Below are 25,203 nucleotides of genomic sequence, written 5' to 3' on the forward strand. Positions count from 1 at the left end.
AGCACACACAATTAACAGGACTTGGCAGCCAGCAGGGTTGCTGGGTCATGCTCACCTTTTAAGGGGCCCCTTCCATGATCATGTAAACCGGGAAGCCAAGAAACCCTCCAGACTTCAGGGGCTGGCCTGCCAGGCTCTGTGGAGGGACGAGGCAGGGAACTGAACCCCAAGACAGAGATGTGAGATTCTGACAGCCCCAGTGCTGCCACTTGCAACGGGGAAGAAACTGAATGAACTTGCAGGTGCTACCACTGAACCAGCACCACGTAATTGTTGCTCCCCACCCCCACCCCACCCCCGTGGATAACAAGGGATTTGGAGAGCATCTCTGGTGTAGTAACTGAAGGTCTCGTGCATTGAGGCAAATCGCCTGACCTTTCCCAGGGACTGGCAAGCTCCCGGCAGCCTGGCCAGTTGAGTGCCGTGAGGGCTCAAGGCTCTGAGCATCCCTGGAGTTTACCGAAAATCTCGGTGAAGATATTACCATAGAACAGTACCCAGTGAAACTAGGTACCCCTTCTTCCAGCATTCCAGCCAAGGGCACCTCTCAGGTGAGGAACGCGTCAGCAGCTCTTACATAAAGGCTGGTGAAATGTAAAATGGTAGATGGATGGCCCGTGGCCACCCGCTTCCACCAAAATCTTTGTGGCTTTGTTGCTTTGGCAAAATCTCGAGTGGTTGTCTGTGCCCGAACTCAAAGTAGGGAAGGTCTTCATTATGCCTCCCAAGGATTTCTCCAGGAATCTCACTTGAAAGAGCCCTCCTCCCTCAGGCCCTCACCACCCAGCTCCCTCAGGCCCTCACCACCCAGCACTCTTTCCTGTTTCCTCTGGCCTTCAAAAAACTCACAAAGCTCTTACATCAGGGTACCTGTAAGCTCCATGAGCACGAGGACCATCTCACTGCTGTATCCCTAGTGACAAGTGCCACGGGATGGGCATTCAGACGGTGGGTGACAAAGGAAGGTATGATGACCATGCCCCCTTCTAAGGCGCCTCCTTGTTTAGTGCATAAATGCCTCCGTATCTGTCAGGGATCTTTCCACTGCAAGAGAGAGACAGGAAGTGCACTCAAATTAGCTCAATTAAAAAGGGCATGTGTTGTCTTGCCTCGCGGGCCCCTACCAGAGAGGAGCTAGCCTTAGCGACTTCACCAGCTCAAATGATATCATCAGGTTGACATCCTTCTCTCGGCCCCCTTCCATCTCTTAGCAATGTTGCCCTTGACACTTAGCCTAATTTACCCCTACATTCGACTGGTGAGCTCTTCACCCTGGGAGTCAGGCAGACTTGGCTAAAGATGACTCCGGGCTGATATACCAGTTCAGCTTAGTGACCCAGGGGGAAGAGGAAGCAATCTTTTACAGAATTAAAATCTAAAATCCCTTGGAAGAACTCTGAATGGCCTGCCACAGATGGAATGGCAGTCACACCCCAGGGCCAATCACTGGTCAGGCAGGTGGGGGTCTGTGATTGGCTGGGTCACACGTGGACATGTGTCTCGTGTGACGGACATCTCAGTAAAAACTCCTAGATGGGGAAACCTTAGAGAAAGGGGGGTGCTACACCCACAGAAGGAAGAGATGGTTAAATCACACTCATACACACCCAGGTATATTCTTCATCCTCCCTCCCTCCAAAGCCTAATCATAAAGCAAACTCCTGGTCCTGAGGACCTCTTAATGCATTAATGTCCTCCCCTCCAGCAAGACATTTTTCTAGACTTTTGGAAGAGAGAACTGAAACCACCTCCTCCTGTTAAGATTTAAAACTTCTGCTCTTTCCTAAGATGGGTTTAGTGCGTGATTCTCTCTGATAAGGAAGGCACATAACCACCCTCTAGGATATTTCCTCCTGATTATGATTTACATAGAGATTGCAAAAGCAAGAAACAGCTACATGTGTAGGTAGCAGAACAGAAGGAAAATTGCTTCCCAGATAATCTTCCATCATGATACCAGTATTAGTGTTATTAGTATTCCAGGAAGTGGGAGTTAGTAATTTTGTTTGGGTTTCTGTATGATTAATATGACATTGCAATTACACGTTGGCTTGTGTTACTTTTACTTTTGTGGCAAATGACAGTGACGCAGGAACAAGGTGGGAGGCGGGTATGCATGTGTGCCTGTGAACACACACACGTGAACTCAGTTCTGCATGGAACCCACTCAGGTAGGTCTGTTAACATATGCAGTCATCACAAGAGCCTGAATTTCATCAGCCCTTCCTGCCACAGTGCATTCATTCTACACCAACCAACGTTTTATTTTTTCAAACACCTATTACGTTCCTGGCACTGTTCGAGGCACTGAGTGTTACGTTAGTGAACAGACAAGACACTGAATTCTGAGCAGTGCTTGTGCAGGCAGAACTTGCTATAAATGTAATATTAGCTTAAATAATATATAATTGGAAGGGTAAGCCTCTGCAAAATATATTCAACAATGTATCCCCCAAGCAAACATTACTTTCGGATGACTTGCTTGCTGTTTTGATTGGTGCGATGGAAAAGTGGAAAGACCCTCATGGAGCTTTATGCTGTAGCAAGGGGAAACAGATAATAATCAAATAAGTTACAAATAGTGATTGGTGCGATGGAAAAGTGGAAAGACCCTCATGGAGCTTTATGCTGTAGCAAGGGGAAACAGATAATAATCAAATAAGTTACAAATAGTGTAAAGAAATGGTGATGGGTGCTGTGGGGAAAAAAAATGGTTGAAATAACAGGGAGTGTCTGATTTAGGTTAAGCCCACTCTAGGAAGATGACATTTGGGCTGAGAACTGAATGAAGAGTAGGAAAGTTTCAGGAATGGAATGGCAAGAAAGCCTTCTGTGCTAAGGTACCAGCATGCGCAAAGGCCCTGAGGCAGAACATGAGCCAGTGTAGCTGGAGCAGACTAGCTGGGGGGGTGGTGAGGTCAAGGGATTGGGGCCTGACCGGTGCTGCTAAGGATCTGAGAAGCACAGACGTCCTCCCCAGATGTACCCACTGTTGAACACAAAGGAGCATTCATCTGCAGGCTGGACTGCCTTCCCCGCTTCTGAGAGGCTAGGAGACACGCAACCTACTTCTACAAGTTCAGGTTGCAGGATGACAAGTCCCAGTCCGTTCAGTTCGTCTGGGCTGAGGCTCCGTATCAGACACCCCTCCTCTCTGCCACATCCCTACCCATGGACCACCTGCCCCCACTAGAACTCTCCCACAGCATCGGAAGTGAGGTTCTCTGCCTGGGCAGGGCCCTTGCTCACCACCCGAGCTTTCACCTGCTGACGTCCCCCTCTGGAATATTCTCCGAGTCATCTCCTGCCCTCACCTGTGAAGTCTCATACTTTGGGCCCCACTGAGGCAGCAGTTCCTCTGGGAAACTGGCCTCATCCATCCAGTTCTGGCTCTATGTCCCTCCTCCGTTCCCATAGTGCCTTCCTCTATTTACTCATCACCACACGAATGTTTTTCATTGTTGGTTCATGTGTCTTTTTCCTCCTCTGACCTGTAAGGTCATGAGGTCAGGGGCCCTAACTGTCCTGCTCTAGTTTAAATATTGATCACATTAACAAGCACAGAGTAGGTGCTCAGTCAATGCTGAATGAGTGGCTGTGATTTTAAGTTGACATCATGAAAATCCTCTGCCTCCAACCTCTGTCTATTAAATTCCAGGTCTCGGGGGTTCCTCCCAGAATGACTCCAATTGCTCTTTAGAATGAAGGAAGAAGCCTTTCAAATACTTGGAAGTCACAAATGTCCTGCTCACATTTTCTCATCTCAGTTTTCCTTATTAGAGCTTAGATCATCAGAGCTGCCAGCATGCTTATACTCGGTCTAATTCAAGCCCCTTACTCACAAATGTTTGAGCACCAAACACGTTCCAAAATAATAGAGACACTAAGAAAAATAAGATAAAGTCTCTACCCACTAGGAGCTCACAGGCCATGACAGATAAGGAAACGGAGGCATGACCAGTAAAGGTTCTGCTTTGTAATGACAAAACTGATCAGTGTTAAAACTGCAACTCAGGGCTTCCCTGGTGGCGCAGTGGTTGAGAGTCCGCCTGCCGATGCAGGAGACACGGGTTCGTGCCCCGGTCCGGGAAGATCCCACATGCCGCGGAGCAACTAGGCCCGTGAGCCATGGCCGCTGAGCCTGCGCGTCTGGAGATTGTGCTCCGCAGCAATACAGGCAACGACCGTGAGAGGCCCGCGCACCGCGTTGAAGAGCGGACCCTGCTTGCCACAACTGGAGAAAGCCCTCGCACAGAAACGAAGACCAAACGCAGCCGAAAATAAAAGTAAAATAAACAACCCAATGAACCGACATTTAAAAAACAAACAAAAAAAAACCCCTGCAACTCAAATTCAGGTCTCTCCACCTTTCTACCTCACCGCCATCCGAAACAGCAAATCATCCAAAAATCATGTTTGCTTGGGGAATACATTATTTAATGTGTTTGCAGAGGCTTACCCTTCTAATTATGCATTATTTAAGCTGATATTAAATTTATAGCAAGTTGTTATGTCTGCTCCATCCCTGATCCCATCATAGCATGGAGTCTTGTATGGGAGCTGCTTTTTAAATCCCAGAGGACTGACCCAGAAAGGAAATGAAGATGTCATCTAGGCCAGGCTTTTAGGCTTTTCCTCTGGGCAGGTGAATAACTAAACTCTCCAAGCAGGGAGTTCTGCTTTTCGGCATCGCCAGACATGGAGAATCTCTTGCCCTCCCTCACTCATCTTTTCTGGGTTTCCCAGACGTGACGTGGGATGGGCAAGGGATTCTGCTGTAAGTCCAACTGAGGTCTCTCCTGCTGTGCTACAGTGCCCTTTCCAGGAGGGGATCCAGCCCAGCGTTAACTTCCTCTTTCCAGTTTCTCGATTCGCCAGCTCCCAACATTGCCCCTCAAGCTAAGTTAGAGTCGCCAGTTATAGGCCCACCAGGGCCATTTTAATGACAGCGTTTCCTTTTCTCAGGGTTCTGTACAAGGCTCCTTGTGACAGGCGTGTGCCTGGAGAGATCAAAACGTTCTGGAGGGAGATTCCACATCGGGAAACTACTTCCCAAAGTCTGCCCTCTGCAAAAATAAAAACCATGCTAAATAGCTGAGTTTTATTAACTGGGGAAGCCAGGCTGAGGAGAATGCCCGCCCAATAATTAAAAAGAATGGCTTCCTTACCAACACAAAATTGTATTAATTTAAAAACTGGTTTCTCTATCACTGAATACCTACCGAGCTGGCTGGGAAGGGAATTGTGCTGATCCTGGCAGTGAAAATAATTCAGAATAACTTTTACGTTCTCCAGGAAGCCTGAAGGTTAATTTAAATATTTTTAGGTGGAATTCGGAATAAGAACAGTGTGGCTAAATGAAAGCCCCGGCACACTCTGAAGCCGGGGGCGGGTGCCTACGAAGAGGTGAGCATGCCTGTCAGACCCTCCAAGATCTCGGACCCCATAGCCCAGGCACCTCCTCTTTACTGAAGGGACCCTCACAATTAAACATATTTGACTAGATTATACGGCTGGCCTGAACTCCTTGACTCAGCTTCCAGCGAATTTATTATATTTAACTAGTAGAAGGATCAGGCATTTTTATAGAAATTACGTATTTCAAAAGTTAACTCAGCGACATCACCAAGATGGGAACATAGGTCATCCCTGACTTTGCCCTCACAAGCACAGCAGCTAACAAGGATTCATGGACAGGAAACCACCAAGAGCGTCCTAGAACACAGGGTGAGGCTGAGCCACACCCCACCACACCAACCCCCCAACCCCCGCGCCTTGCACCACAGAGATCAAGACTTGTGTATCAGAAGGGTAACAGAAGCACCTGCACGTGGACTGCATTGCCCCTCCCCCAGGCCAACACAGCTCCACTAGTGGGAAAAGAGAGCTCGTGGGCGACATCTGGGACCCCCCCAGCATTGTGAGCTGCTTTGTGAGAGCGGCTACTCCTGTATCACCCCACAGGGACTGCAGGAGAATCTGCGGGGCTCAACCACTGGGAAGCTGATCCTGATGGAGAAAGAGGGAGGGGCTTGCAACAACCAGCACTCAGATCTCGGTAGACCGAGTCCCTCCCTGCAGCGCCCGGGTAATCCCAGCCAGCAGCTTTGCTCAGCTGCAGAACCAAGTCAGTCTGAGCAGGGAACTTGGCAGGAGTTTTACCAGCTCTGGAGGCTGATCTGCCCACTTCCCCCTCCAAGGCATGGAAACCCAGTAATGCTCAAGCCAGGAGGCGGGCAGGCAGAGCTGATTGCCCCAGAGCAAAGTCAGTACCAGGCATGGAGGGTTCCCCTGATATGCCCAGACAGGGGGAGTTCATTCACAGCCTCATTGCTGCTAAGTGTAGCTCTCGGACCCTTCCAACCAGAAAGCCTGTTCAGAAAATTTGGGAGGTGCCTGAAATGGACCCTCCTGCCCGACCCAGGCATGGGAGCGGATCATAGGCCTACCAGCTGCTGAGTGTGTCTCCCCACCCTGACTGGCCAGGGGGACTGGTGGGAACACGTAGAGGCTGTATAGCACAGCAAGCTCAAACAGAGAGGTGGGCAGGCAGAGCTGACAGCCTGCAAAGCAAAGCCAGTGGCCCTATTTGGCCAGGGAACTTGGGGCAGAGGTTGGTTTGAATCAAGATCACAAACAAATAGCCTTACAAACCTTGGAGCTAGTTCTTGCACTTCACCCCAAGCAGGAAAACTAATTTGTAACCCCACTCATTGCTGACTATAGGCTTCAGCCCACCCGACCAAGGAACCTAACCACAGCCCATGGGAAGCTATGTAGCCCATCCATCTGCCCTACTTACAGTGGCACTTGAACAGAGAGCACAGTCTATGGCTTTTCCCATCTGCAGAGCAAAACCTGTAGCCCCCATCTGGAGAGGGAATTCAGTATACACTCTTCCCAAATTCAAGTCCTGAAACAAGCCGTGCAGACCCTGGATTCCATTCTGCTGCCCCACTAGGGCAGGGCAGATACCTACTGCTAAGTACAGTACCCAGGCCCACTGGTCTAGTAAGCCTGACCAGAGAACCCAGGCAACTGCAGAGCCCATCCTACAGCCTCACTTCGGCAGGGAACCGAGACAAGAGTCCTATCCAACTGTTCTCAGTCAGCAGCACACCCTCCCACCCCTGCCCTCAGAGCTCAAGCAGTTGCCTCATCCAAAAATAGACCCAGCTGCTCAAGGTCGTCATCAGCAGACAGTTGCAGAAACTAAAACTGAGCTAACTGGCAAAGAATTCTCTCTACCAAAGCAAACCTACAAAGTCTAGAAGAGAGACCACTTACTCAAATGCACAGATACCAATGTAGGGACTGAAAGCTCATGAAAAATGAGGGAAATATGATACCACCAAAGGAAACTAAGAGAACTTCAGTAACTGAGCCTACTTAAATGAATATCTGTGAACTGTCAGCCAAAGAATTCCAAATAGTCCTCTTGAAGAACTTTAGTGAACTGCAAGAACACACAGACAAATGAAATTAGGAAAACAATTCATGAACATGACAAGAAGTTGAACAAAAATAAAAACCATGAAAAAAATTCTAGAGCTGAAAAATACAATAACTAAACTGAAGAATTAAGAGCTTCAAAAGCAGACTCAATACAGAAGAAAAAAAAGTCAGCAATCTGGAAGACAGGACAGTTGAAATTATCCAGTCAGAGGAGCAAAAAAGAAAAACAGCGATGAAAGCCTTTGCACTTATGAGACACAAGCCCCCCACCTCCACAAAAAAAAAAAGAATATTTGCATTATGAGAATTCCAGAAGAGAAAGAGAAAGGAACAGAAAGGATACTTAAAGCAATACTTGCTGAAATCTTCCCAAACCAAAAAAGAGAAATGGACATCCAGATCAATGAGGCCCAAAGGACCCCAAATAGGCTGAACCCAAATAGGACTACACTGAGACACATTGCAATTAACATTGTCAAAAGTCAAAGATAAAGCAAGTTGAGAGCAGTAGGACAAAAGACAGACATTACATACAAGGGAATCTCCATGAGACTATCAGCAGGTTTCTCAACAGAAACTTTTCAGGCCATGCGGGAATGGGATGATATATTCAAAATATTGAAAGGGAAAAAAAAAAACTGTAAACCAAGAATTCTATACCCAGCAAAAGTGTCCTCATAAATGAAGGAAGGAAAAGACTCATGAGCAAACAAGAGCAAGGGAGTTCACCACCATTAGACCTACCTTACCAAAATGGTAAGGGAGTTCTTTGAGTGGAAGTAAAAGGTCACTAATTAGCATCATAAAAACAGAAGAAAGTAACATAAAACTCACTTTTAATGGTAAACATATAGTCAAAATTAGATTATGTAATATGGTAAGAGTAGTGTGAATTCACTTACAACTCTAGTTATAAGTTTAAAAAAATAATCATAACTACTATAATCTGTTCGTAGTTACATAGTATTAAAAATATGTAAACTATAACATCAGTACCCAAAATGTGAGAAGTAAAAGTGTAAATTTTCAGAGTTATATTAAAGCTAAGTTGTTATCAGCTTAAAATAGAATGTTATCATTTTAAGATGTTTTACGTAAGCCTCATGGTAACCACAAAGGGGAAAACCTGTAGTAATTACATGGAAGAACATGATAAAGAAGTCAGAGAACACTGGTACCAAAAGACATCAAGACACACACACAAAAAAAGACAGCAAGGGGAATTCCCTGGCAGTCCAGTGGTTAGGACTCCACGCTTCCACTTCAGGGAGCCCAGGTTCAATCCCTGGTCAGGGAACTAAGATCCCACAAGCTGCACAGCGCAGCCAAAAAAAAAAGGGCAACAGGATACGAAAAGGGGAACAATGCGTCTACAAGAAAGCCAGAACATGATGAACAAAATGACAACAGTAAGTCCTTACTTATCAGTAATTACTTCAATTGCAAACATTAAATTCTCTAATTAAAAGACATAGAATGGCTGAATTGATTTAAAAGAAAAGATCCAACAATATGCTGCCTTATATGATACTCACTTTAGCCTTAAAGACATGTATAGACTGAGAGTGAAAGGATGGAAAAGATATTTCAAACAGATAATAATCCCCAGAAAAGCAAGAGTAGCTATACTTATATGAAACAAAAGAGACTTTAAACTAAAAATGGTAAAAAGAAACAAAAAAGTTCATTATATACTGATAAAGAGGTCAATCCATTAAGATATAACAAGTATAAATATTTATACACTCAACACTGAAGCATCTAAATATATAAAACAAAAACAGAGCTAAAAGGAGAAATAAACAGCAACACAAAAATAGTTGGGAACTTTAATATCCCACTTTCAACAATGGATAGATCCTTCAGACACAGAGTCAATAAGGAAACAGCAGATTTGAGCAATGCTATAGACAAAATAGACCTAACAGACACATACAGAACATGCTATCTGACAACAGCAGAAAACACATTCTTCAAGTGCCCATGGAACAATTTCTAAGATAAACTATATGTTGGGCCACCAACATAGCAGATTAAAGAAGATTGAAATCATAGCAAGTTTCTCCTCTGACCACAGTGGTATGAAACTAGAAATCAGTAACAGGAGGAAAACTAGAAAATTTACAAATACATGGAAATTTTAAAACACTCTCCTGAGCAACCAATGGATCAAAAACAAACTAAAGCGGAAATTTTAAAAGTATTTTGAGACAAATGAAAATGGAACTACAACATACCAAACCTTATGGGATGCAGCAAAAGCAGTTCTAAGAGGGAAGTTCACAGCAACAAACACCTGCACTAAGAGGCAACAAAGACTCCAAATAAACAACCTAACTCTGTGTCTTAAGGAACTAGAAAAAAGGAGAACAAACTGAGCCCAAGGTTACCAGAAGGAAGGAAATAAAAGAGCAGAAATAAATAGAACAAGAAAACAATAGATGATATAAAACAAACTCACAGTTGGTTCTTTGAAAAGATCAACAAAACTGACAAACCCTTAGGTACACCAACCAAGGCAAAAAGAGAAGGGATCCAGTCAACAAAATTATAAATGAAGGGCTTCCCTGGTGGTGCAGTGGTTGAGAATCCGCCTGACAGTGCAGGGGATTCGGGCCCTGGTTCAGGAAGATCCCACATGCTGCAGAGCAACTAAGCCCGTGTGCCACAACTACTGAGCCCACGTGCCACAACTAATGAAGCCCACGTTCCTAGAGTCCATGCTTCACAACAAGAGAAGCCACCACAATGAGAAGCCCGTGCACCGCACCAAAGAGTAGCTCCCGCTCACTACAACTAGAGAAAGCCCTCGCGCAGCAACGGAGACCCAACGCAGCCAAAAATAAAATAAATTTATTTTAAAAAAATTATAAATGAAGAAGGACACATTACAATTTATACTACAGAAATACAAAGGATCATAGGAGGCTCCTCTGAACAACTATACACCAACAAACTGAATAACCTAGAAGAAATGGAAATTTCTTAGAAACGTACAAGTTACCAAGACTGCATCAGGAAGAAATAGAAAATTTGAACAGACCAATTACTAATAAGGAGACAATCAGTAACCAGAAACTGCCCAATGAAGATAAGCTCAGGATCAGATGGCTTCACTGGTGAATTTTCCCAAACATTTTAAGAAGAATTAATACCAATCATTCTCAAACTCTTTCAAAAAAATAAAGAGGAGGGGAACACTCCCCCAAGCTTATTTTACAAAGCCAGCATTATCCCGATACCAAACCAGAAAAGAAAACTACAGACCAATATCCCTAATGAATATAGATGCAAAAATTCCCAATAAAATACTAGCAAACCAAATTCAGCAGCACCTTAAAAGGATCATTCACCATGACCTAGTGGGATTTACCCATAGGATGCAAGGATGTTTCAACATATGCAAAATAGTCAGTGTGATACACCACATTAATAGAATGAAAGAAAAAAATCATATGATTATGTCAATATATGCAGGAAAAAAGCATTTGACAGAATTCAACACCTGTCTGTGATAAAAACGCTTAACAAATTAGGTATAGATAGAACATACCTCAACATAATAAAGGCTATATATAACAAGCCCATAGCTACATCATACTGAACAGTAAAAGGTTGAAATCTTTTCTCCTAAGATCAGTATCAAGACAAGGGTGCCCACTCTCACCACTCCTATTCAACATAGTATTAAAAGTTCTAGCCAGAGCAGTCAGGCGAGAAAAATAAATAAAGGGTATCAGAATTGGAAAGGAAGAAGTAAAATTATCTCTATTTGCAGATGACATGATTTCATACATAGAAAATCCTAAATACTCTGCCAGAACACTGTTGGATATAATCAACAAATTTGGCAAAAGTGTAGGATACAAAATTAACAAACAGAACTCAGTAGTGTTTCTATACACTCAGAATGGATTATCTAAAAAAGAAATGAAGAAAATGATGCTATTTGCAATAGCATCAAAAACAATAAAATAGTTAGGACCAAATTTACCAAGGAGGTGAAAGATTTCTACTTTGAAAAATACAAGACACTGATAAAAGAAATCAAAGAAGACACAAATAAATGGAAAGGTGTCCCAGTTTCATTGAATGGAAGAATTAAGATTGTTAAAATGTCAAAACTACCAAAAGCCATCTCTAGATACAATGCAATCCCGATTACGATTCCAAAGGCATTTTTCACAAAAGTAGAAAAAAAATTCTAAAATTTATATGGAACCATAACAGACCCCAATGACCAAAGAAATCCTAAGAAGGAAGAACAAAGCAGAAGGTATCACACTTCCTGGTTTCAAGCTAAACTGCTAAGCTACAGTCATCAAAACAGTATGGTACTGGCATAAAAGCAGACAGATAGACCAATGGAATAGAACTGAGAGCCCAGAAATAAATTCAGACTTCTATGGTCAACTCTATTTGACAATACTCAATGGAGAAAAGATAATCTCTTCAATCAATGGTGCTGTGAAAATTGGATATTCATGTGTAAAATAATGAACCTAGACCTCTGTCTTAGACCTCTCACAGATAGTAACTTGAAATTGATTAAAGACTTAAATGTAAGACTTGAAATGATCAAACTCCTAGAGGAAAAAACAGGAAGAAGCTCTTTGATATGGGTCTTGGTAATGATTTTTTTGGATATGACACCTAAAGCACAATCAATAAAATCAAAAATAAACAAGTGAGAATACGTCAACTATAAAGCTCTGCACAGCAAAAGAAACAATCAACAAAGTGAAATGACAATTACAAAATGGGGAAAAAATATTTGTGAACCATATATCTGATAAAGGATTAACACCTAAAATTTATTTTAAAAATCTCATACAATCCAATGGCAAAAAAAAAAAAATTAAAAATTGGATTGGGCAAAGGACCTGAATAGAAATTTTTTCAAAGAAGATATACAGATGGCCAACAGGTACATGAAAAGATGCTCAACATCACTAATCACTAGGGAGATGCAAATCAAGAACACAATGAGATATCACCTCACCACCACCACCACCACCACCCCCCATTAGAATGACCATCCTAAAAAGACAAGAGTTAACAAGTGCGGTGAGGATGTGGAGAAAACGGAACTCTTGTGCACTATTCGTGGGGTTGTAAATTGGTGCAGCCACTATGGAAAACAGTATGAAGGGTCCTCAAAAAATTAAAAATATAATAGAACTACTATATGATCCAGCAATTCTACTTTTGGGAATATGTCTGAAGGAAAACAAACAATGGATATCTGTTTCCCCATGTTCATAGCAGCTATTTATAATAGCTAAAATATGGAAATATCCTAAGTGTCCATTGACAGTGAATGGATAAAGAAGTTGTGGTATATATATACAATGGAATGTTATTCAGTCATTAAAAAAATGAGGAAATTCTGCCATATGCAACAACATGGATGAATCTTGAGGGCACTGTGCTAAGTGAAATAAGTCAGACAGAGAAAGACCAATACTTTGTATTGGTATGCTGAAAGTATGATCTCACTTACAGGTGTAATCCATAAAACAAACAAACAAAAATATCCCAAAACTTATAGTAAAAGAGATCAGATTTGTGGTTACCAGAGGCAGAGGTGGGGGAGGTAGAACTGGAGGAAGGTGATCAAAATGCACAAACTTCCAGTTATAAGATAAATCAGTGCTAGGTATGTAACGTACAACATGATGACCATGGTTAACCCTGCCGTATTGTGTGTGTGGAAGTTGTTAAAGAAAAGTATTACATAATGACAAAGGGGTAAATCCAACAACAGGATATAATATTTGTAAGTATTTATGCACCCAACATAGGATAACCTAAATATATAAAGCAAATATTAACAGATCTCAAGGGAGAAATAGACAGGAATACAACAATAGTAGGAGACTTAATACCCCACTTACATCAATGGATAGATTATCCAGACGGAAAATCAATAAGGAAACATTGGCCTTAAATGACATATAAGACCAGATAAATTTAACAGATATAAATAGAATGTTCCATCCAAAAACAACAGAATACACATCTCCTCAAGTGCACTTGGAACTTTCCCCAGGATAGATCATATATGAGGCCACAATACAATTCTTAAAAAATGTACAAGGTTGAAATCATATCAAGCATCTTTTCCGACCACAATGGTTTGAAACTAGAAATAGAACTCAATTAGAAGAAGAAAACTAGAACATTCACAAATATATGGAGATTAAGCAACATGCTATAGATCAGTGAGTGAAACAAATCAAAAGAGAAATAAAAATATACCTTGAGACAAATGAAAATGGAAATACAACATAAACTTAAGGGATACAGAAAAAGCAGTTCTAAGAGGGAAGTTCATAGTGGTAAATGTCTACCTGAAGAAACAAGAAAAATCATAAATACACAACCTAACTTTATACCTCAAATGAAGCCCAAAGTTAGTAGCAGGAAGGAATAATACAGATCAGAGCAAAAAAATGAACGAAACAGAGATTAAACAATAGCAAAAATTCAATGAAACAAGAGCTAGTTCTTTGAAAAGATAAACAAGATTGACAAACCTTTAGCTAGATTTAAGAAAAAAGAGAGGACTCAGATAAATAAAATCTGAAATGAAGAAGAAATTACAATCGATATCACAGAAATAAAATGATCATACTAGATTACTATGAACAATTATACACCAACAAATGGACAACATGGAAGAACTGGATAAATTTCTAGAAACATACAACATACAAAGACTGAATCAAGAAGAAAGAGACCATCTGAACAGACCAATTACTAGGAAGGAGATTGAATCAGTAATCAAAAACCTCCCACGAAACACAAGTCCAGGATCACATGGCTTCACTTGTGAATTCTACTTAACATTTAAAGAAGAATTGATACCAGTCCTTCTAAAAAGAATGCTCCCAAACTCATTTAACAAGGCCAGCATTACCCTGAAACCAAAACCAGACAAGGACACTGCAAGAAATAAAATTACAGGCCAGTATCCCTGATGGACATAGATGAAAAAATCCTCAACGTAACATTAGCAAACTGAGTTCAACAATACATTTAAAGAATCCTACATATGATCAAGTGAAATTTATTCCAAGGATGCAAGGATGGTTCAACATTGATAAATCAATGTGATACACATTTACAAAATAAAGGATAAAAATCATATGACCATCTCAATAGATGTGAAAAGCATTTGTGAAATTCAACATCCATTTAGATAAAAACCTTCAGCAAAGTGAGTGTAGAGGGAACGTACCTCAACATAATAAAGGCCATATAGAATAAGCTTATACCTAACATTGTAGTCAATGGTGAAAGGCTGAAAGCTCTTCTTTTAAGATCAGGAACAAGACAAGTACACCCACTCTTGCCCCTTTTATTCAACACAACATTGGAAGTCCTAGCCACAGCAATGAAGCAAGAAAAATAAGTAAAAGGCATCCAAATGGGAAAGGAAGAAGTACAACTGTCACTATTTGTAGAAGCCATGAAATTATATATAAAATACCATAAAGACTTTACCAAAACAAAACAAAAAAAGAATTAAAAACTTCAGTCAAGTTGTAGGGTACAAAATTAATATACAGCAATCTGTTGCATTTCTATACACTAATAACAAATTATCAGAAAGAGAAATTAAGAACACAATCCCATTTACAATTGCATCAAAACAAACAAAATACCTTGGAATAAATTTAGCCAAGGAGGTAAAAAACCTTTACACTGAAAACTGTAAGACATTAATGAAAGAAACTGAAGGCGACACAAATAAATGGCAAGGTGTTCCGTGCTCACGAAGTGGGAGAATTAATATTGATAAAATGTCCATACTACCGAAAGCAATTTACAAATTCAATGCAATCCCTAACAAAATTCCAATGGCGTTTTTCACAGAAATAGAGCAGATGTTTCTAAAATCTGTATGGAACCACAGATACCCAAATGGCCAAAGCAATCTTTAAAAAGAAGAACAGGGCTTCCCTGGTGGCGCAGTGGTTAAGAATCCGCCTGCCAATGCAGAGGACACGGGTTCGAGCCCTGGTCCGGGAAGATCCCACATGCCATGGAGCAGCTAAGCCCGTGTGCCACAACTACTGAGCCTGCGCTCTAGAGCCTGCAAGCCACAACTACTGAGCCCATGTGCCACAACTACTGAAGCCCACGCGCCTAGAGCCCATGCTCCGCAACAAGAGAAGCCACTGCAATGAGAAGCCCGTGCACAGCAACGAGGAGTAGCCTCTGCTCACTGCAGCTAGAGAAAGCCCACACACAGCAACGAAGACCCAATGCAGCCAAAAATAAAATAAATTTAAAAAAAAAAAAAAGAACAGACCAGAAAAGTTGGGGCAAATAGGAGTGTATGGGCACCAAGAGCGTGGATGAATTCACCTAAGGAAAGAATGTTGGAGAAAAGAAGGAAGGAGCCGATGAGTGGGCCTTGAGAAAGACTGACGTTTGGGGATGGCCAGAGAAAGAGAAACTCACACAGGATACCGGGGGACGTGAGACAGGAGACCAGGGTGTCAGACTCTCCAGCAGAGTCATGGAAGGGAATCACCATCGGTGCCCCAGCCCCAAGGAGCTAGGGATGCTACAGATGTGATAACGACCAAGAAGTAGTCACTGAAAGAAGCAGCAAGGAAATCGCTGGGGATTTACTGACAAACATTTCTTCGCTTTCATGGAGTTGGAAGCCAAAATCAAGTAAAAGGAGGAATGAGTGGGAGGTGAGGACCCAGACACAGCCAGTTCAAACAACTTGGCAAAAAGTGGCCTTGAAGGGGAAGCAAAAGATAGGACTGTCCTGGAGGTGGAGTCAAAGACGGTTCCTTTCCTTTTTAAAGCAAGAAACTAGAATGTGTTTAAGGTTTAAAGAAAGGAGCCAGCCCCAGGAGATTGAAGGAAACAGAGAATGCCTAATTCTCCCCTCTCCGGGGCACCTCCTGGAGCAAAGTGCCTGAGGATGTAGCAGGACCAGCCACCTGAGCTGAGGGATCACCTTTACACCTGAGGAGCCATCCGCAGACCCACTGAGTGAAAGGAAGGAGCTAGGCGGCGCGTCCCGAGCGTCATGGGCCACGGGCTCGCCTCCGAAGTGCAGCAGCTGCTCCACAACAAGTTCGTGGCCATCCTGGCGGACTTGGTCCAGAGGGCCGTGTACAAGGACCTGGTGCTCCTGCTGCAGAAGGACTGCCTGCTCACACTCAGCCAGCTCAAGGCCAAGGGAGAGTACGGCTTCGAGCAGGACGAGCTGGTGCAGGGGGGCAAGCAGGGCCGCATGCATAACGGCACCCACTACCGCGAGGTGCGCCAGTTTGGCTCCAGCCAGCACCTGGTGCGCTTCTACTTCCTGACGCACGTGTACTCCTGACGCGCGACTACCTCGAAGCCATCCTGGAGGAGCTGCATTTGGGTGAGCACGACCCGAACCTGGTCATCATGAGCTCCTGCCTCTGGGGCCTCACCACGTACGGGGAGGACTCCTGGCCAAACTACCTGCAGAACCTGGAGAGCCTATTTGGGCGCCTGTGCCAGGTGCTGCCCTAGTCGTGCCTCCTGGTTTGGAACACGGCCATGCCCGTGGGCGACAACATCACCAGTGGCTTCCTCCCACCAGAGCTCCGACCCGCAGCCTCAACCCCGAAAACCAACGTGATTGAAACCAACTTCTACAGCTCTGACGAGGCCCTAAAGCACGGCTCCGACAGAGTGCACTGGAACGTGCGCGTGCACCAACAACTCTCCCAGCTTCTGCTGCCCCACGTGGCCAACGCCTGGGGGGTGGAGCTGCCCCAGTACGACCCAGTGGGCAAGTGCATCAATGACAGCCCTGCCAGGGGAGGACCTGGCAAGAGACTTGAGAGGCAGCCCCCTCTCAAGGGGGGGCTGCAGAGATCAACCAGCCTTCCCTCCTCCCCAACCCCTGCCTCCACCTGGGTGCTGCCCCCTGCCCCCCACACCATCTCCCCACCCACCCCAGTTCCCACTCCTGTCCCCACAACCCTGTCCCATCCCGTTTCACAAGGTGACACCCCCGTTCCTAGTCTGTCCCTAAGATGCCCATTTTTCTTCAGACCATCCTTTCCAATTGAATCAATTCTCCTTAAACCATTTCCATTCAGATATTCCCCCAAACTACCCAGACAGAATTTACCTTCAAAGTTGACTTTATGTTTAGTCGCCAGCCGCCTAGGCCTCCCTTCGCCCGACCCTGTTATCAGCAGCGGGCCCCTGTGGTCCACAGGGGTTTTCCCTGGCATCGTCCCTGTGGCCCCTATGTGCCCTGGAGAGGGCGGCCCAGAACTTCCAAGAGAAGGGCCCCAGCCTATGGAGAGCCAAGGCCTCAATAGACTGACTTGGAACTTCCTCCTCATGCACATGGACTGGACAGACTGTCTGACTCTCCCCAAACAGACTGACCTTGTTAACTGAAGCCTTTGGTCCATTGCTGTTGTCAGTAATGGCAGAGGAGAGCAGTCTGACCCATTCTGTTGGCTGTGGCCTCTCGCTGCACTCTGGGGGGGCTGGGGGGTGACCAGCATCATTCCTGCCTCCCCACTCCCTATTCTCTTTGTCTTTTTGTAAATATAAAATTGAAATTAAAAATTTGTTTCATTGGGGCTTCCCTGGTGGCGCAGTGGTTAAGAACCCGCCTGCCAATTCAGGGGACACGGGTTCGAGCCCTGGTCTGGGAAGATCCCACATGCCGCGGAGCAACTAAGCCCGTGCACCACAACTACTGAGCCTGCACTCTAGAGCTCGTGAGCCACAACTACTGAGCCCATGTGCCACAACTACTGAAGCCCGCATGCCTAGAGCTCATGCTCTGCAACAAGAGAAGCCACTGCAATGAGAAGCCTGCACACCAGATCGAAGAGTAGCCCCCGCTCACCGCAACTAGAGAAAGCCCGCAAGCAGCAACAAAGACCCAACACACCAAAAATAAATAAATAAATTTATTTTTTTAATTGTTTCATTAAAAAAAAGAAGAAGAACAGCAAAGCTGAAGGCATCATGATCCCTGATTTCAAACTCTACTGCAAAGCTATAGTAATCAAAACAATATGGTACTGGAATAAAAATAGACACAAAGACCAATGGAAAAGAATTGAGAGCCCAGAAATAAACCCACACATGTATGGTCAATTAATTTACAGCAAAGGAGCCAAGAATATAAAATGGAGAAAGGACACTCTCTTCAACAAGTGGTGCTGGGAAAACTTGACATCGCCATACAAAAGAATGGAACTGTACCACTATCTTATACCATGCACAGAAAGTAACTCAAATGGATTAAAAACTTGAACATAAGACGTGGAACCATAAAACTCCAAGAAAAAGCGTAGGTTCCTTGACATTAGTCTTGACAATGATTTTCTGGATTTGACATAAAAGCAAAGGCAATAAAAGCGAAAACCAATAAATGGGGCTATTAAAAAGCTTACACAAGCAAAGGAAACCATCCACAAAATGAAAAGGCAGCCTTTTCATTATAATGTTTTTTAATATTTACAAATCATATATCTGATAAGGGGTTAATATCTAAAATATAAAAAGAACTCGTACAACTCAATAGCAAAAAAAAATTTTTTAAACCAATTCAACTAAGGGACTTCCCTGGTGGTGCAGTGCTTAAGAATCTGCCTGCCAATGCAGGGAACATGGGTTTGATCCCTGGTCTGGGAAGATCCCACATGCCGCGAAGCAACTAAGCCCATGCGGCACAACTACTGAGCCTGCGCTCTAGAAGCCGTGAGCCACAACTACTGAAGCCCGTGCACTCTAGAGCCCATGCACTGCAAATACTGACCCCATGCACTGCAACTACTGAAGCCCATGCTCTCTGGGGCCCACATGCCACAACTACTGAGCCCGTGTGCTGCAACTACTGAAGCCCGCACGTCTAGAGCCCATGCTCCGCAACAAGAGAAGCCACTGCAATGAGAAGCCCACACACCGCAATGAAGAGTAGCCCCTGTTCGCCACAACTAGAGAAAGCCCACACGCAGCAGCAAAGAGCCGACACAGGCAAAAAAAAGAAAAAACCGAATTCAACTAAGGGACTTCCCTGCTGGTACAACAGTAAAGAATCCACCTTCCAATGCAGAGGATGTGGGTTCGACCCCTGGTCGGGGAACTAAGATCCCACATGCCACGGGGTAACTAAGCCCACGCACCTCGACTAGAGAGCCCACGTGCCACAAACTACAGAGCCCACACCCTCTAGAGCCTGCACACCACAACTGCAGAGCCCATATGCTCTGGAGCCTGTGCGCCACAACTAGAGAGAGAAAACCCGCATGCCACATGTAGAGAGAAGCCCACACGACACAACGAAGAGCCCGCGCGATGCAATGAAAGATCCCACGTGCCACAACTAAGACCCAATGCAGCCAAAAATAAATAGATATACTAAAAAAAAAAAAAAAAAAAAAAAATTCAACTGAAAAGTAGGATCTGTGGGGCTTCCCTGGTGGCGCAGTTGTTGAGAGTCCGCCTGCGGATGCAGGGGACACGGGTTCGTGCCCCGGTCCGGGAAGATCCCACATGCCGCAGAGCGGCTGGGCCTGTGAGCCGTGGCCGCTGGGCCTGCGCGTCCGGAGCCTGTGCTCCGCAACGGGAGAGGCCACAGCAGTGAGAGGCCCACGTACCGCAAAAAAAAAATAGGATCTGTATAGACATTTTTCCAAAGAAGACACACAGATAGCCAACAGACCCATGAAAAGGTGCTCAACATTACTGATCCCTAGGGATGTGCAAATCAAATCATGATGAGATATTATCTCACGCCTGTTAGAATGGCTATTATCAAAAAGACAAATAACAAGTGTTGGGAAGGATGTGGAGAAAAGGGAATCCTTGTGCACCGTTGGTGGGAATGTAAATTGGTGCAGCCACTATGGAAAACAGTATGGGGTATCCTCAAAAAATTAAAAAATAGAACTACCATACGAGCCAGCAATTCCATTTCTGGACATATAGATGAAGAAAATGAAAACACTAACTCAGAAAGATATACACCCCAGTGTTCACTGCAGCATTATTTACAATAGCCAAGACATGAAAGCGATGTAAGCGTCCATCAATGGATGAACGGGTAAAGAAGATGTGATATATATATATATTATTACATATACACACACACACAAACGGAATATTATTCTGCCAAAAAAAAAAGAATGAAATATTGCCATTTGTGATATGGATGAACCCTGAGGGCATTATACTAAGTGAAATAAGTTGGACAGGGAAAGACAAACGCCCTATGATCTCACTTACATGTGGAATCTTTAAAAAGAAGAAAAAAAAAAACAAGATCATAGGTACTGAGAACAGATTGGTGGTTGACAGATGTGAAGAGTGGGGATGGGCACAATGGAAAAAGAGAGTCAAAAGGCACAAGTTTCCAGTTACAAAATAAATGAGCAATGGGGTTGTAATGTACATCATGGCCCTTATAGTTAATACTGTATTGTGTATCTGAAAGTTGCTAAGAGAGTAGATCTTAAAAGTTCTCACAAGAAAAAAAAATTCACAGCTACGTACGGTGACTAATGTTAACTAGTCTTATTACGGTGATCATTTCACAATAGATACAATATTGAATCACTATGTTGTACACCTGAAACCAATATAATATTGCATGTCAATTTTATCTTAACTTTCAAAATAAACATAAAAGTCATTGATTAAAAAAGTTGTGAGGGGCTTCCCTGGTGGCGCAGTGGTTGAGAGTCCGCCTGCTGATGCACGGGACACGAGTTCGTGCCCCGGTCCGGGAAGATCCCACATGCCGCGGAGTGGCTGGGCCCGTGAGCCATGGCCGCTGAGCCTGTGCGTCCGGAGCCTGTGCTCCGCAATGGGAGAGGCCACAACAGTGAAAGGCCCGCGTACCCCGAAAAAAAAAAAAAAAAGTTGTGAGGACAGTAAATCTTAAGTGTTTTTTCCTTTTTCTTTTTTCTTTCATATCTATATGAGATGATGAATGTTAATCAAACTTAACGTGGTAATCATTTCACCATATATGTAAGTCAACTTATTATGCTGTACACCTTAAACTTATGCAATGATGTATGTCAATTATTTCATTAAAATCGGGGGGGAAAGTTAGCTCAAATCAGCGCTATAACAAAATCCCATTCCCAGGGACATGATGAATTTAGAAATAAAATCCCACCCTAAATTATCAAGGGCTAATGATTAGCACCTATTACTTTTTTTATGGTTGGTACAACTGGGCCAAGAGACAAAAGGCCTCGATAGCTTTAAGTAATAGTGACAAACCTAAATGGTAGCAGTCTGAGGTTGGGGACCCATCTTCTGTGCTTGCCCACTGTGCTGTTCTTTCTGCATTCTTAGCACCTTCACATACTAATATAGTTGTTTTAATGATAACCATGCTTGTATATTTGATTTACAAGTTAACATCTCCGATGAATACGCTATAGCACTATACATACATACAAACATACACATACGTACATGCACACACGATTATATTACGGATATATGATTTGTCTGTTGGTCTCCCCCAGGTAACTGAAGATAAGGCCTTATATCACACTAAGTGTATTTTAACCAATAATATGCTTCGGAATCACCCAGCTCCTATTCCCTAGGGAGCTGATTCAGCAGCTGTGGAGTCAGCCCTGCAGCCATGCTTTAGAGAGCATCCCGGGTAGTTTAGAATTTCATGTCTGTTGGAGAACCACTCGTCAGAGGGGGTGGTACAGCCTAGGGGTGAAGAGAGTGAGCTCAGGATTGGGACCCTGGCTCCTCCACTTACTATTTGTGTAAGCTTGAGCAGGGCACTTAAACCTGTCTGTGCCTTGCATGTAAAATGGGGATAATAGTGCTTGCCTGGGAGCATTGTGAGGATTAAACAAGATAAAACATGGGCAGTGCTGAGAACACGCTAAGCCCATCGTAAGTTCTTGGGACGTGTTGCTTTGTTGGTGTTGCTCATCCTTGCATTCCAGAGTAGGCACCATGCCTGACAGGAGCAGAGATTTAATGTTCAATAAATAATAAATGCACTGGGGGTTGTATGCTATCAGCAAAGAGAAGCAAAAGGGAAAAGAATAAGCAAAGGGATAGAAGAATAGAAGCGTGGCCAAGGAGGTGGGATATGCATAGGCATGGTGGGGGAAATCCTGAAAATCCTTCCTCATTGTTGCCACAGTATTCATTCTGCCTCATCAAAAGTTAACGAGGTCTTGAACTGAAACTCTTAAACACATAGGATTAAGAATCTTGATGGCCTTCTGCTGTTGTCCCAAATGAAGCAACCCAGTATGTCCAAACTTGTGTTTCCAGAGGAAGTGATCTTTCCGACGCCAGCTTGTGGTCTGCTCTGGAACTCTAGACCATATCTTCAACATCTTCAGTGATTCTGACAGCATTAACTTTTGGGCCTGTTGAAAATATCCTATCACACTCACTCTTTGCTTTCTTGACGATTCTTCCCAATTACCGCAGGTTTGACGATACGATTCTTCCACTCGAAGCTGCATTTCGTTATAATCCCAAGAACTCACCACCTTTATTCTCTCTCCATGCCTCAGCATTTTTTTTCCCCTAAATGTTTATCTCACATGTTCTGTCCCCTTTTTTCTGGGATGACTCCATGAAGACAGCAATGGTTTGGGGGACCAGGTGGTCCTGGGTTCAAATCCTGCCTCTGCCTCTGAGGGTAATTGCCCATATATAAAATAATTTCTACCTACATTGTGAGAATTAAACTGGGATCAGATATGTAAAGTACCTAGCACAGCACCTGTCAAAGCATCAGGGGTTTATCAGTTTAGATTAGTTTCAACTGCTGGTAACAGAAATGAGAAATAACAGTATCTTATACAAGATACAGGCTTATTATTTTTTATGACCTAAAAGGAGTCTAGCGGGAAGCAATTCATGGCTGGTACAGATGACCTAGGTCATCTTGAAGACACCTAGGTTGACAGGGATCTAGACATTTTCTCTGGATGAACCATTATCTTTGAGGTTTAACATCCTCAATGTCACCCCATATTCACAAAGTGAATACTGGAGCGCCGGTGGTCACATCCACATTCCACCTAAGAAAAGAAGGAAAGTGGGAAGGACAAAAGGGTGCCTACTTCTTAGCTAAGTCTGCTTGCTTTAAGGTTCCCAGAAGACCCAGCCAACAACTACTACTTAAATCACTTTAGCCACCCCAGTCTCCAAAGGAAGCTGTGAAATGTAGTTCTTTACCTGGGTGCAATGCTGCTCCCCAATATAACAGGTGCCTGTCATGTTAGAATTATTCCTTGTCTCCTCCAAAGCCGCAGGGTGGAACCCTCTAGAGTCCCTTACAGTCTCTTCATCATTTGACACATCTCAGGGCCCTCAATGCATGTACGATATATACCATGCAGAAAACAGTAAAGCTGGTTCATTAACTAGTCAAAGTCTGAAGACCTGAGTTCCAGACCAACCTAATACTTCATTGCTGTGTGACCTTGAGCAAGTGTATAACCTCTGTTGGAGGCTTAGTTTCCTCATTTGTGAGCATCAACTCAGACAGTGGATGCAAACTGCCTAACACAATGCCTAACACAGTAGCCCTCAGCACACGCCAAAGTTACTATTACTATCAACGTCATCATCACCATCATCATTATTATCGTTAAGTGCTATTGAAGTATTAGGGTAAAGTGAGCAGGTGCCAGACATGTCTCACATCCCTTCCTTCTGCATGTTTACACCTTCCCTCGCCTTCAGCAGTCACCCCAGGGATGTCTGGATTTACAATCAATTACATTGAAAGAGCCTGGGCTGAGTTGGCCTCATTTCCTTCCCTTCCAGCCATCCACTCAGGGCGAGCTGAATCCCTACAGTCCCTCTCCTTTCCCCCTACCCAGAGTCTAGTCTCTCAGCCCTGCCTTCTGAGACAGGCTCTCTTCTCTGATCAGATTGACTTCTAAATAAATATTAAATTACGTCTGGATGTGTTCCATCATTCCTCTCAAATCTAAGTAAATCAGTTCCTCCCTTTGTTGGAATTCCCAAGGCCTGTTGAGATCACCCCACTGATGTCTTGCATCCTTGACAGTGGCGAGATTTTTCTCTAGATGGGAGAATTAAAGGAGTTCACATAGGAATAAGGCTTCGTATTCCCAGATCTTCGTACAATATGTATATCTGAGACCTTCTCCTCACCTTCCTAGGTACCTTTTTCTTAAGGTTTCGGAAGAAATCTCTGCACCTGCTCTTAAAGATCATTAGCTATTCATTAGCTGATAATGTGCCACAAAAGGGTTGTAAGTGTGCAAATATACAAATCCTCTTGCTTCCCAGGGTTAAAACCAGGGTTAGCCAGTTAGAACCCAGGGTTAGCCAGTTAGAACCCAGGGTTAGCCAGTTAGAACCCCAGGGGCCAGGGCTATTGTATATGGCTCTGTAATTTGTGCACTGCCCAGGTTTTCCCGTTCACAGTCTCTACAACACGATGACACCCCTGTAACTGTGCAGTGCCCAGCCTACCTAACTGCTCATGGCAGCCATGCCCAGATCAGTCATCTCTGGCCATTAGCAGCCTTGCTCTATTCTAGTGCACCCTACAGAAATGACCACTTTCTATGTGTACTACGATGGGAAGGAGTTTAGAAAGCACTCCTCTTCAAGGGTATTTCTTCTTCCAGCGCACACACAGGCCCTGGCCACGCCTGCTGTGTCCTCCATAGGAGCCTGAGCTAACATGCCCCGGTGATGTCTTTCAAAGCAGGCCCGTTGTGTTTT

At 43.8% G+C, this 25,203-nt stretch overlaps 1 protein-coding gene and 1 pseudogene across 7 annotated transcripts in view; both read left to right on the forward strand.

The window, feature by feature from the left end:
* LOC101336875 (teneurin-2) overlaps positions 1–25,203 on the forward strand; it is a 465,743-nt gene that overhangs the window by 417,727 nt on the left and 22,813 nt on the right. The window lies entirely within an intron of this gene.
* On the forward strand, positions 5,381–25,199 carry LOC141278356 (PC-esterase domain-containing protein 1B-like; annotated as a pseudogene).

The sequence above is a fragment of the Tursiops truncatus genome, chromosome 3, assembly GCF_011762595.2.
Source record: "Tursiops truncatus isolate mTurTru1 chromosome 3, mTurTru1.mat.Y, whole genome shotgun sequence".
Lineage (NCBI taxonomy): Eukaryota > Metazoa > Chordata > Mammalia > Artiodactyla > Delphinidae > Tursiops > Tursiops truncatus.